Source organism: Nannospalax galili, unplaced genomic scaffold, assembly GCF_000622305.1.
Source record: "Nannospalax galili isolate Female #2095 unplaced genomic scaffold, S.galili_v1.0 scaffold161, whole genome shotgun sequence".
NCBI classification, from domain to species: domain Eukaryota; kingdom Metazoa; phylum Chordata; class Mammalia; order Rodentia; family Spalacidae; genus Nannospalax; species Nannospalax galili.
This window is the reverse complement of record NW_008348586.1, coordinates 2238396-2253379: the sequence shown is the minus strand read 5'-3', so window position 1 is coordinate 2253379 and position 14984 is coordinate 2238396. Positions and strand designations below refer to the sequence as shown.

Below are 14984 nucleotides of genomic sequence, written 5' to 3'. Positions count from 1 at the left end.
ATAGAAAACACACACACCAAAGATTTTTTTAGTTTGATAGTTTGAACGATCCTTGTTTTCTGTAAAAGAGTGAGATAGGAGGGATCAGTACAAACTTGGATTCTTACCCGCTTCCATTTGGTAGCAGCATATGGACTGTAGGGAAGCTTCTGTGTGTTTCCTCAAGATGAGTAATCTCAGGAGGAATGTCATAGGGAGAGGGGGTGGGGATGGGGGTGGAGAGATGGGGGGAACCCTGTTCTTTTGTTACATCTGGCAGTTATTACTGTTTACAGACAGTGTGGATTGTACCACTCCCCCTGTGCCAGAGACAAAACAGAAAATTACAGTGTTTACTTTTGTCTTTTTATCCATTTGGTAGCCCAGTAAAGTCACTGCCACCCCTACTGGCGGGAAGTGGCTCTTCTCTAAGGGTACAATTAATGCTAGCTTACCACCCCTTTCTTTTGTGTGACTAAATTGGAGGTTTGGGGAAAGCAGAGATATGTTCTCTGAGGCAGTTGCTTGCTGATAGGTCCTGTGGCTTTTGTGACCTATGCCACAGTGATTTTCTCCAGATGATTACTGAGGGGAATGACTACCCCACCCATGGGGAATTTCTCTGTATTCTGAGCAGAGGAGGGTGTGTTAGTGTCAGAAACTTTGTGAGAAACAGGCCAGTAGCCCAGCCCCCTGACATGAATTCATCTTACTCGTTGTAACACATGGTTTCCTCCCAGCCTAATTTGACTTTCTAAATTTAGTCCTCCATAATGGGAAGCAGAGATCTTTAATTAATGGATTAGCAAGTTTTTCAGCAGTTACTGTGTATGGTGGTAAAAGGGGGGTGGGAGAATCACACTAATGGGCAATAGTGACAATTTTAGGTGGAATTTTAGGCAAGAAGAGTATAATTGTGAGAGTTTGAGATGGAGGGAATGTCAGAAGAGCAATTGAATAAAGTTAGTTAAATTTCTTTTTGTGTGTGTGTTTTTGTTTGAGACAGGGTCTTCCTATGTAGTCCAGGCTATCCTTGAACTCAAGGCAGTCCTCCTGCCTCAGCCTTCTGAATGCTGCAATTTACAGGTATGTGCCACCACACCTGATAAATTAGTTGAATTTTTTGATAGCAATAATTCATTTTACTAGAAAGAACTCTTATTATTGCCTATGTATCATAATATAATTGTTGGACGCTAAAAGCCTAGAATGTAAAGGAGAGCACGAAACGGTGTGTGTGCATATTTAGTAGAGTTTTAGGACTCAGAACAAATGCCAATGGTTAATGTCTATAACTGGGATGAAGTTATGCATTGTTGTATTCAGTAATTCTGTGGTAGGAGCAGTTGTTTTTGCCTGGTGCTTCTGCTTCTCTTGAGGTTTTATTTTCCCTTTCATATATGTATTTTTTTAATTTTTTTTTATTGTATGTGTACTAGTATATTGCCTGTATGTAGGTAGGTGCACCCGTGTTGTGCAATGCCCACAGAGGTCAGAAGAGGGCATCAGATCCCCTGGAACTGGAGTTACTGACAAGTTGTTAGCTGCCACGTGGGTGCTGGGGATTGAATCTGGGTCTTCTGCAAGAGCAACCAGTGCTTATAACCTCTGAGTCATCTTTCCAGCCCCTATTTTCTCTTTTATTCTACTTTCATTCCTCTCTTGCTCACCCTCACTCAAGCCCGTGATCTCACTCGATTTTCTCTCATCCACTGACCTCTTCCTCATTTTCCATTGTCTGTTCCACACTTCCCTCTGCACTACCCTGGTCTATTTTCCTCAGGGGTCTGAGGCTTCCCATTGCTTTCCTACTACTGTTTCATAGTCTCTGTCCTCTTTTTCTTTTTTCTTCTTTTTTAAAATCATTTAAATTACATTATTTGTGTGTGGGGAAAGGGTTGGGGAGATTGGGGAATGCTCCTGCATGCCACAGAACATGTGTAGTGTCAGATTACAACTTGTGGTAGTCAGTTCTCTCCTTCTACCACGTAGGTCCCAGGGATTGAACTCAGATCATTAAACTTGGCAGCAAGCACCTTTACATACTGAACCATCTAGTTGCTCCCTCCCTTTCTCTTTGAAACAGTGTCTCATGTAGCCCAGGCTGGCTTCACACTCCTGTGTATGTAGTGATATAGGATGACCTTGAACCTCTGATCCCCCTGCTTGTACTTCCTGAGTGTTAGGATTCCAGGCATGTGCCACCGTATCTGGCTTTCTTGTCCTCTTGGTGAGTTGACTATTTTATCATCACGAGTAATCTCTCCTGTCCTTTATTGCCATAAATTTTACTTTTTTTTTTTGGTCTTTTTGGGACAGGGTTTCCCTGTAGCCCAGCTGGCCTGGAACTCACTATGTAGACCAGGCTGGCCTCGAACTCACAGAGATTCACCTGCCTCTGCCTCCCAAGTGTGGGGATTAAAGGTGTGCGCCACCGTGCCCAGCATTATAGATTTTACTTTTATATATGTCATACATCCCAGACTGCGTTGCTATTATTTTTGCTGACTCAGATGACTATTGTTTTTTTTTTTTTTATTTGAGAGAGGATCTGCCTGTATAGCTCTGGCTAGCCTGGAACTATCTATCTGGACCTGGCTGCTTTGAACTCACATCACCTTACCTCTGCCTCAAGATGCTGGGATTAAAGGCATGTGGTTGTTCCTAAAGCGTGTATGTTTGGATTAGAGATTATGAGATTAGCTTCTTTTCTTTCTTTTTTTAATTACATTTTATTTATTCATTTATTATTTTTCTATGTGTATATGTGCTCACTCTTACTTATGGAGGTCAGGAGGACAGCTTAACAGGAGTCTTCTACCATGTGGGTCCCAGGGCTGTAACTCCAGTTGTCAGTGCTTTTACCCACTGAGCCTCCTTTTCTTTTATTGACTGAGTGGGGCCTTCTGGATTCCTGGTTCTATGTGTTTGTACATGGAGTATACAGTGTGATGAAGAGTAGCAGGTGTTAAGGAAAGCTGCAAAATACAATGCTACATCCAGTGCAGTTAGAGCCCATAATAATATATAATATTGCATTCAGTGAATACAAGTGTGGCTATGGTGGATCCACCCACTCCTTGGCTGGCACTGCCTCTCAAATGTTGGAATGCCTGTGTTTTCAATGTTTCTTTTCCTTCTAGTTTTATGGATTTGAGGGAGGTGTGTGAAACTTATGACAAATATACTTATGTAGATATATGATTTCCCATACATGTGTTGTGAATTGTAATAGAATTTATTTATAAATAACACCATAAGGCATGTAAGATTAGATTGAACATCCAAAAGCCCTTGAGTTTCTAGAAGGCACTCAGATAGGGTCCAGTTGCTTTTTTTCGTTTGGAATATGGGCATTTAGTATCACCATACTTTGAGTGCTGATTTTTATTCCTGTGCTGTTGGACTATGGTTGCTCTTTGTTTTAGGGAAAATTGGCAGAAGTCCTTAAAATTTCCACAATGAATTCCCAAGAAGTAGGTGTGGAATATGAAAAGCCAGTTGTATTAGTTGGGGTTCAGTTCCACTGATATGCTTTTCCTACATTGGTTTTGCAGCTACAAGCATTGACCTACTCCCTGCTGCCACCTATTTATATAGTGCCTGTCACCATGGTATCTGAGTATGTGGGGAATATATTTAGGCTGACTTCAATTAGAATATGGAAAGAAGTCCTATGTGTCTGCATTACTCTCCTTTTCAGGAATCATCATTTCCCACCAAGATGTAGAAAGTTTGGAAATTCTCCTCTGACCTTTAAACACTCATATCTTAGTCTTAGTAAAAGCTTAGGTCCTAAAACTCTCCCCTGACAGAGACAGAAAACCGGGCTTTACAATGGGATCCTAATGAGACAAAGTTTATCTGTGAGACTAGAATGAAAGCAGGGCTCTGTATGTCCAAAAAAAATGTCAATTTGTATTTTCATAATTTGCATATAGCTTCAAAGAGTTCCTGGACACTCTGAAACTCAGCCATGATCTCATATGAAAAAAATCCCTGTCATAGGGCTGGAGAGATGGCTTAGCAATTAAGAACACTGGCTGTTCTTGTAGAAGATCCAGGTTCGAATCCTAGCACCCACATGGCAGCTAACAGTTGTCCATAACTCCAGTTCCAGGGGATCTGACAGCCTCTTCTGTCCTCCATAGGCATTGCCTGACATAGGTGCACTTACCTACATGCATGCAATACATGCATACATATAAAATAAAAATAATAAGTAAGATTTAAAACAAAAAACCTTGTCCTGATTTTGTGTGTCATAGCCTCTTGGTGAAATCTTCTCACAGATCATCTTAGTGTCTAGTTAAACATCTTTTTCTTTCTTTACTAGTCATAATACATTCCTATGGGGACTTTAGCCATCTTTTCTCTGAACTCTTTGAGGCTACAGAGGGTACCATTTTCTTTACTGTCTAATTTCCTGTGTGTTTTTTTTTGTTGTTGTTTGTTTTTTGTTTTTGTTTTTTTGAGGCAGGGTCTCCCTGTAGCCACAGCTGGCCTGGATTTGCTATGGAGACCAGGCTGACCTCAAACTCACAAAGATCCGCCTGCCTCTGCCTCCCAAGTGCTGGGACTAAAGGCGTGCGCCATTACCCCCAGCCCCTGTGTGTTCTTATGGCACTTTGGGCCATTTATTTATTTAATATTCATTCATTCATTCATTCATTCATTCATTCATTCATAGACAGAGTCTCATGTAGCCCATGCTGGCCTTGAACTTAATGTAATAGCTGAGAATGACCTTGAATTTCCAATCCTCCTGCCTCCTCCTTATTTTAGTTTGTCACACTGTTTTGCTGTGTTTACATATTTATTGATTTAAGTATCCATTTTTCCTCTCAAAAAAAGTTCCTGGAGGGCAGGGGCCTGTGTTTTAAAAAGCATCACTTTATTCCCAGCAGACTATATGACTTTTAAGAGGGACTCAGAAAATATTTGAATGAATAAATAAATGAATGAATTTGTAGAATTTCCATTAATAATGAATCAGCAGTCTCCTAAAGCAGCACAGTGTTGGGTTTCCACCTTGAAATAACAACAGCAGTAATAATAATAGAATTCAGTAAGATGATTGTTGTCATATTTCTGATAAGCTGATGCTCATCACTTTTGGATAGGACCAATCCTCCAACATAGTTTTATTTGAGTTGCTGATGTGAAAAGGGAATGGAGGGTAATTTCTCTTTCCTTTGTGTGTTTCTTCCTTATTCACAGATACACGGATAGCTTTTAACCAAGTAAAAATGGAAACTTTAATGATTTCTAAGTCATTAACCGAGGAATAAGCAGAATGTTTAGAGAGAAGCTTGCAGTTGTTGGAAAGGGGTCTACTTGAACAAAGCCTCCTGGAGACAGCTTGTTTTACTTCCACTGTAGGCAGAAGGAGCATTGGGAAAGCAGCTTGCATTGAAATATGTGGCTCTCTACAGTCTGAAAACATGGTTTAAAGGAGGAATTCTGCTGGCATTTTTATTTTTACCTTTTCACTCTGTTGTGTCTTTGGGTGATAAGTCATTATTTTCATCCCTATTTGTTGGGGAAGGGAGTCAAGATACAGAAGGGTTAAGTAACTTACTAAGGATCGTGCAACCAGACACTAAACAATCATGATTAGAACTTAGAGTTCCTGACTTTTATGCTCAGATGTAGATCACTAGGCAACATTTGCCTCTCTGCGGGATGGAAGGCCCCAAAGCCCCAAAAACAATCTGTTCAGCTTCACTGTCTAAATAGCTTCCAAAGCATTTTCAACTTTGTGAAAAAGAAATTGTGCATGGCCTGACCTTTAAGATGCCTACTGGGAAACATGGAACATCCAAAGAGTGTCACAGCTTTCTGGATCCAGCTGGCTTTCCCATCACTGGAGGAACCTATGCCTTCATGGTAAGGTGCAAATTGAGGCTGGGAATTGAGAGCCTGTTGTTGGAAGCTTGTTATACTGTGGGTGCTACATAGGGCTGAAATTTTTCAAGAGAAGAACTGACTTGATTCATAGTGTTGTCTGGTAATTCAGTTTGGCAGCCCCTTGATTTGGAGAAACTTACCTTTTGAACATTTTATTGTCTTCTATTATTAGTTTAGTTTATTTTTTAAACTTTTAATTTAGAAGTAATTGTAGTAAATACTAAAAAGAAATAGCATAAATAATAGAAAAAATAGTGAAAATGTAGCCTTCACACCCAGCTTCCCCTAAAGTAACATCTTACATAGCGATCACCTTTAGCTTTGAAGAGGACATCCAAGAAGGAAAAATTATTTCAATAAAATGCTGGGATAGATAGGAAAAGAAATTTTGGTAGGGTCATGGACTGAACAGTACAGTGCTGGTAAAGGGATTGACAGGGCAGCAAATGAAATTTGCTTTTCAGATCAGAATAACAAGTTTATCAAATAGTTTCTTGAGTACCCTGAAGGGGGCAGTAGCCTGAGGAATAGCCAGTGCACGATTTACAGCATGCAGTGGGCTACAGGGGTCTCCATTTGGGAGTACTTGTTCCATTGAGGTGAGTGTACAGTAGTCCCTGGTGTGTAATTCTGTGACATTTCCAGTGGAAGACATTTCAGTTTGTATACAGTTCAGAGAGTTTAATGTTATGCAATCTTGGCCATGTAAATAGAGGTTTAATAAATGAGGGCAGTGCTCTTTTATGCAAGTTCAGTCTTGGGCAAAGGCTACAGTTATTGGCTCCTGGTTGCAGCTCTGTGGTGTTAGGTTACAGCAGTCCTAGGCTAGCAGTTTGGGATTTCTGGGCCTTGTTTGTCAGAATTCCCTAAAGGGATAGACCAGGCCTGGCAGTGCATACCTGGGATCCCAGAATTTAAGGGGCTGGGAAATAGCCAGTGAGAGGAGGTGGCAGGAGGGTCAGAAATGCAAAACCAGGAGGGGATGATGCTATTTGATGGCTCAGCAGATCTAGGCCCTTTCTGTGAAGCATAGTAGAAGGATAGAATAACTGTTTCTTGTAAGTTGTCCTCTGACTTTGATACATACACTGAATAAATAAATGTAATTTGAATGAAAAAAGAAATTCAAGGTCATCCTTGGCTATAAGGAGTTTGAGGCCTGTCTGGGGCAAAGACCTTGTCTCAAACAAAACAAAACAAAATCCTAATGGGAACCTGTTCCATTGTCTGGTCTTTTCTTAATGGCCTTCCTTCCACAGGTTGGCCTGTGTTGTTGTCTTAAAATTTGCTTTTTATTTATTTAACTTCCTTGGCCTTTTGTGGTATGGCACCTCTTGACCATGTTGCCATGTTGCAGTTTAGTCTGACTCTACTAGCCTCTGAAATTATCAGGCAGTTGGCCCAAGGTATGGGAACACTTGTCAGCAGGACCCCAGTTGTCTTGGGAATAGGTCAACGTGTCCTGGAGTACTCCTGCTAACTGCAGATTTATGATTTCTGTAGGTTATGCTTGGCTTGCTTGTGCAAAATAGTAATTGTTGCTTAATAGAATAGAAGTTGTTAAGAGGGCTCTCCACCTGAAAGCTTGGGAATTTAAACTTTTCACCCCTGGTTATGGTTTATCTGTATAAAAGCTTACCCTAGAGATGGCTTGGGACCGCACTTGGGTTTCAATACCATTGTGTAGTCACTAGCCAGCAAAGACTTTCATTCAGCAAAATTTTGTCTGAGTAGTCTTCTCTGGTGAAGCACCTCACAACACTTTTGAGACAGTCACAAATAGCCAGGCCAGCTTTGAACTGTTTAGCACAGCATGACCTTGAACTTCTGATTCTCCTGCTTCTTTCTACCTCCCAAATGCTGGGATCACAGGCATATACCACCACACCCATCCTTTAAAATTGCTTTTTAACTTTCTCCTTATTTCCTAAATTTTCTCTGATTTAGAAGAGTGTGTCACAAATATATTCTAAAGCTTTATGTGCCTGATTAAGAATGATTTAGTTTCTATGAGTAAAAAGACAGGCTTGCTGGGTGTGGTGGAGCACGCCTTTAATCCCAGCACTCGGGAGGCAGAGACATGCAGATCTCTGTGAGTTCAAGGCCAGCCTGGTTTACATAGTGACTCCAGGACAGCTGGGGCTACAGAGAGACCGTGACTCAAAAAGACCAAAAAAAAAAGACAGAGGCTTTTTTCATATATGGATAATAAATCCCTGTCAAAGTTGGAATGTTTTAATACAGGCAGGTATGTTAGAATGCATCTCTCAATTTCTGTAATTTAATTATGAAAGACTCTGTGGAGTGGAATAGAAAGCCCAGGGGCTGAACAAGAATACAAAAAGCTTCACCTCCCCCCTTTAGAGTATTACTTTTGGCTAAATCCAAAATTTATACATTTTGAATCCTTCTTATGGTCTCTTAGAAACTTGGCAGAAGCAAAAGATAAGAACCTCTAGCAGGCTTAACCTGTTAGAAGGAGAGAAAAAGTCTCACATAAAAGCCCTAAAAGAGCTAGAAATCACTTTTTGTTCTTTTCTCTACACATGAAAATCACTTCATATTCAGAGAAGAGTCAACTTGTGTAGACTGTCAGAGTCTTGTCAGGTTAATGGGGTGAAGAAAAGAATAATTGTTTTTGTTGCTCTGACTGTGCTATCGCCTGTTAGGTCCCCAAAATGGTGGCAGTGCAGTCAAGCTCCCCAGAATGGCAGCCTAACAGGTTCCTCAATCCTTTCCAGGAAAACTGAAACTAATCGTAGCTGAGGATGATCTTTGACTCAATCTCCTGCCTCTACCTCCCAAGTGCTAGGATTGCAGAGCATGTGCCACCAGATCAGGTTAGATACCTATATTTTGAGAAGGCATTTAGTGCATTTTTGAAGTATTCTATTGGCAGGTGTTGCCTTCTTAGTCTTTCCTGTATCACTCTGTTGATTGACAGTGAACCTGCCGATTGTTGGCAGTGTGCCTGGGTAATTGGTGATTTTGTCTGAGATGCTGGAATTGGCTAGAATTTATAGTGCCTCTAGGGTTTTGGTGGCATTAGTTTCTTTTCTTTCTTTTTTTTTTTTTTAAATAAATAATTTATTGAGAATTTCATACATGCATATAAGGTGTTTTGATCAAATCCATGCCCATTCCCTCCCCTCCAACTCCTCCCATGTTGGCTGGGTGCCCGGGTTTCACTGCTGGGCGGGTCTCTGGCTCTTCGTGGCTGCTGGGCGCCAGCGGCTCTGCAGATCGGCGGGTCCATGGCAGGGAGTGCAGGTTCTGCACCAAGGCAGGCTGCCAGGCGCTGGCGGCTCTGCGGGTTGCTGCAAGCTGCCGGGTGGGCTTCGCCAATCTGCAGGGGGCTCTGCGCCAAGCTGCGGGAGGCTCCCCCTGTGCCCGCGGTCGTTGGCCACCGAACCGCGAGGCTGGGGGAGTGCAGGAATGGTGAACGCAGAAGCTTCGCGAGTGAATGTTGACGGGGGACAGCTCCTCCGGGGAGACTGAATCACAGTCTGGTTGCAGGCGCAGTGAAACACAGGATACAGCTCAGTCGGATTCAGTGATACAGCTCTGCTTTATTAGGGCGAAACTAGAAGATTTATAGTGTGGAGGCAGTAGCAAAAGCCTCAGCTGATAGGTGCTCTGTAGTATGCTTCATTTACATGTGGCATGGGCTTCTATGCTGTCAGACAGTGCCTGATTAAAACCTGATAGTTCCTATGCCAGAGGTCATGTTTCCGTTAAGGCATCTGTGATGGGCACTTCAAAGGTGAGCCAGGAGGAGAGCAGGAGGCACCCCGCTGAAAAGGGGAGTCTTTCCATCAAACGCCGAGCTGGCTCGCGGGTATCTGGACATGGAGAGACTGCGACCCTAACAGCAGGGGTCCCCAACACTCCCATATCTCCCCATCACTTTTTTCTTATAACTTCAGGTACTCTTTCTTCATTGCTTTATTTATTTATTTTTTATGGGGCTTTTGGCTACTCTAACATTACCCCCCCTCTGAAGAGGTAACCCTAAAATCTTTTAAGAATTGGATAAAAGCTCCCAAATATTTTCAACATTTTGCCTTTGGAACGGAGTAGGTTGCTAAGAGGCCCAAGGACATTGTGAGTTTTAGCCAAGAAACTGGCTACTTTTCTTTGGGGTCTTTTTACCCTAACTGCCTAGTGAATTCATACCTCCTATTCTTTTTTGTCTTTTTGAGACAGGGTCTCCCTGTAGTCCTAGCTAACCTGAACTCACTATGTAGACCAGGCTGGCCTTGAACAGTCCGCCTGCCTCTGCCTCCCAAGTGCTGGGACTAAAGGTGTGCGCCACCACACCCGGCTTATACCTCCTATCCTTATCACACCATCCTCTGAAGAGATTACCCAAACTGCCAATAGGGAATCTGGACGTAAACCACTCTGGCTTCCTCCAAGCTGAACAGGGACACAGGGTAAGGCAATTTGAGTACCCCTTCAGTGGGTCTCTCTAAAAGACTCCCAAATTGCATAACTCTTATATCAAGGAGGAAAAGAAACTCTTTGAATCGTGAATAAGAGATGTGAAGGAGAAGTAAAGGCAAGAGTAAGTAGCATTACAAGTTCTAGACAGGGAACTAGAAAAAAGTCAGAACAGGGCAACTTTTTAAATGTTCATATGAGAATCCATTAGGATTTCTTGACAATGGAGTGGTTAGAATCAGTGTCAGTTCCCTCTCAAAGACTTCTAGGTAGGGAGAGAAAATAAATTTATCCATCATTTTAGAACAATAGCTATCTCCCTTAGCTACAGGTGGGCATTACAGTATTGGAGACCAAGATTTAAAGTCTTACATCTGAGCAGAACTTTCTGGTTAGGAACAAAATCATTGATGAGAAATAACTTGATAGCCATTGGAGTGGTTAGAATCAGTGTCAGTTCTCTCTCAAAGGCTTTTAGATAGGGGAAGAAAACAAATTCATCCATTATTTTAGAAAATAGTGGGATGTCTCCCTTAGCTACAGGTGGGCTCTGCAGTATTGGAGACCAAGATTTGAAGTCTTACATCGTAATCCCTAATCCCTTGAACTCTTAAAGAAATATACTGATGACTTTACTCTTTGGTTATACTTTCCTTTTGGGTATTTAAAACTATATAGTTGGCCCAAATCAATCAATTTATTTTTACACTTAAGGTCTTTTGCGGATCTGTTCCTCAGGGGTCACATGGGCTCGGGAGGAGCCTCTGGCTCCTTTCTTTTACCAGTTCCATCTATGTGAAGATAAGTCAAAGGCCCTGCTCGACCATGTCCTGCTTCACTTGGAAGCATGAATGAGATGTTTCCTCTTGAGTTGACCCTCCTCTTTGTAGACTGGACATTTGTTTAAGTCCATCTCGTGGGGTCTCCATGTCCTCCCTGAACAAAAGTACTGGTGACCCACCACAGTTACAGGACATTTTGAGAGGTGTTCCATAGTCCCCCAGAACTTAGTCCATCTTGGAGGGCAAGGGGCAAAAACTGACCTTTAAGTCCCTCTGACCACATTAGTATAGGCCTCCTACTATGGCTGTTAAACATCCAATAAAGTTAGTTCCACCAGTCTGGTACTTTTTTTTTTTTTTTTGGGTCTTTTTGAGACAGGGTTTCCCTTTAGCCCCAGCTGTCCTGGAACTCACTATGTAGATCAGGCTGGCCTTGAACTCACAGGGATCTGCCTGCTTCTGCCTCCTGAGTGCTGGGATTAAAGGTATGTACCACCACGCCTGGCCAGTCTTTTAGTTATCATGTGCAATGTAGATAAGGCTTGGGTAAAAAACCCAAATATTCCCAGATAAACTAGATATATATTTTGTTCCTTAAATTAGTTGACTAAACTATGACCATAGACATTTTAAGATTATGTGTGTATTATTTTTGTCTCATCCTTTATATATCATAACAAACCTAAACAGACCTTCATCACTTGCTTAGGCTTTCTCATTTTTCTGTCTATTTTGGAAAATATCTCCATTCACATATCCTTTACCATCTTTTACTTTTTCGTTTTCTTTTTTTTTAATAATTATGAGACATAGTAGCATTAACAAATAAATTGTCCATCTGTTGTGAGACTTCTTTTCCTGGGGATGCTAAGCAATGCTTATTCCCTTTCAAGGTTCTAGTGTGGAGCCAATGTTTGATTAAAGTTTTACCGGGAAACCAGTGAATTTACTGAGCTTACTTACCAAGATAACTGAGGGGTCGTTGAGGTGTATGTATGACCTGAGAGTATGCACACTGGAAAGCCTTTACCCAGCATGGATCATGTCTCCTCTTCTTAGCCTTCCCCAGATTGTATACTTTAGCCCTCCCCAAATCCAGGAGGTCATGTGTGATTAGGGTCAAATTGTATACATTGGCTGGGAAAGTGGCTGGACAATCCAGTGAGGGTCCAATGACCCTCCTTGGCCCTCCTTTAATGAATGAGTACAACCGTCAATAAGCCCAGTTGTGATGATGTTTAGCGATCAGACTCAGCTGAAGTCATGATGAGGATAGTTATTTCATGCAGAAGGGACTGCTGTACAGCATCATCTTATTAAAAGGACCTAGAATTTAAAAGGATTTGGTGCTAGGATCCACATATGAGGGAGAACATACATAGTTTGTTTTTCTGAGTCTGTGTTACTTCACTTAGTGTAACAGTTTCTAGATCCATCCATTTACCTGCAAATTTCATTATTTCATCTTTCTTTATTGCTGAATAGATCTCCATTGTGTAAATATACCACATTTTTGTCACCACTTGTCAGTTGAGGGACACTTAGGTTGCTTCCATCTCTTAGCTATTGTGAAAAGAACAGCAACAAACGTGGTTGTACAAGTGTCTCTACAATAGGATGAGTCCTTTGGGTATATGCCAAAGAGTGGTATAACTGGATCATATTGGTAGGTTCAATTTTAGTTTTTTAAGAGTTCTCCACACTGTTTTCCATAGAAGTTGCATGAGTTTGCAATCCCACCAGCAGTAAATGAGAGTTCCTCCTTCCCACATCCTTGCCAGCATTTGGTATCATTTGTTCTCTTGATCCTAGCCAGTCTGATTGATTGGGATAAAGTGATACCTTTTTAATTTGCATTTCCCTAATTACTAACAATGTTGAACAGTTTTCGAGGTGTTTCTTAGTCATCTTTATTTCTTCATTTGAGAACTCTCTGTTTAGATCTTTAGCCCATATTTTAATTGGGTCATTTGGTTTCTCGATTCTTTGTTTTTTTTTTTTGGTTTTTTTTATATTTTGGATGTTAAACCTCTGTCAGATGTGTCACTGGTGAAGATTTTCTCCCATTCTGTGGCTTTTCTCTTCATTTCCTTGGTTGCTTCTTTTGATGTACAGAAGCTTTTTAGTTTAATGAGGTCCCATTTGTTAACTCTTGACCTTGTTTCCTGAGCAATTGATGTCTGGTTTAGAAAATCCTTTCCTACACTTATATCTTGGAGTTGACTTTTGTGCAAGGTGAAAGATAAGGATCTAGTTTCATTCTTCTACAGGTGGAGATCCAGTTTTGCCAGCACCATTTGTTGAAGATCCTGTCTTTCCTCCATTGTGTGTTCTTGGCACCTTTGTCAAATATGAGGTGGCTGAAATTGCATGTACTCGGGTTTGGATCTTCAGTGATGTTCCATTGATCTATGTGTCTATTTTTGCGCCAGTACCATGCTGTTTTTAAGACTATGGCTCTGTAATATAGTTTGTGATCTGGTGTAGTAATCCCCCCAGCATTGCTCTTAGTGCTCAGGGTTGCTTTGCTATCCGGGGTCTTTTGTGCTTCCATACAAATTTAAGGATTTTTTTTTCCAATTCTGTGAAGTACGTCATGGGGATTTTGATTGGGATTGCATTGAATCTATATATTGCTTTTGGTAGGATGGTCATTTTCATAATATTAATTCTTCTAATCCATGAGCATTGGAGGTCCTTCTATCTTCTGGTGTCTTCCTCAATCTGTTTTCTTTCTTTTTTTAACAGAAAAATTCATTTTTAATGCAATTGACATTAAGATGTTTGCACATGCATTTCTAATCTCTATATATCTGATTCTCAATATCTTTAACGATTTAAAATTTTCATTGTAGAGATCTTTTGTGTCTGTGGTCAGATTTATTCCAAGATTTTTTTTTTTTTTTTCAGCTATTGTGAATGGGATCATTTCCCTATATTCTTTCTCCAATTGCTTTTCTAAGCCGGGTTTTGGTGACGTGCGCCTGTAGTTCCAGCACTTGAGAGGCAGAGGCAGGTGGATCTCTGTGAATTCAAAGCCAGCCTGGTCTACATAGTGAGTTCCAGGCCATCTGGGGCTACAGGGAGACCCTGTTTCAAAAAGACCAAAAAAGGAAAAAAAAAAAAAAAAAAAAGCCTTTTCTGCATCTATTCAAATTACAGTGTGGTTTTTGTCTTTGAGTCCATTTATATGATTAATGATGTCTATTGACTTGCATATATTGAACCATCCCTGCATCTCTGGGATAAAGCCTACTTGATCATGATGGATGATATTTTTGAAATGTGTCTGTATGCGGTTTGCAAGTATTTTGATGAGAATTATTGCATCTATGTTCATTAAGGATATGGGTCTATAGGTTTCTTTTTTTGGTTGTGTCTTTACCTGGTTTGGGTATTAGAGTGATGCTGGCTTCATAGGAGGAATTTGGGACTTCTCCCTCGGTTTATATGGTTTTGAATAATTTAAGTAGTATTGGTTAGAGGTCTTTAAATGTCTGGTAGAATTCTGCTGTAAATCCATCTGGGCTTGGGCTTTTTTTAGTTGAGAGGTTTTGTATTACTGTTTCAATTTCCTCATATTTATGGGTCTGTTTAAACTGTTGATTTCTTCTTGGTTTAACTTTGGTGGTTCCCATGATTTTAGATATCCACCCATTTCTTTTAGATTTTCAAATTTGGTAGTGTATAGGTGTGGGGGTTTTTTTTTGTTTTTTTTTGTTTTTTTGGTCTTTTTGAGACAGGGTCTCCCTGTAGCCCCAGCTGTCCTGGAACTCACTGTGTAGACCAGGCTGGCCTTGAACTCACAGAGATCTGCCTGCCTCTGCCTCCCAAGTGCTGGGACTACAGGCATGCACCACCATGCCCGGC

General features: G+C 41.0%; 1 protein-coding gene across 4 annotated transcripts in view; it reads left to right on the top strand.

Moving 5' to 3' along the window:
- The window catches only part of Armh3 (armadillo like helical domain containing 3), a 253901-nt gene that overhangs the window by 108896 nt on the left and 130021 nt on the right, over positions 1 to 14984 (top strand). The gene's annotated exons all lie outside the window — the stretch shown is intronic.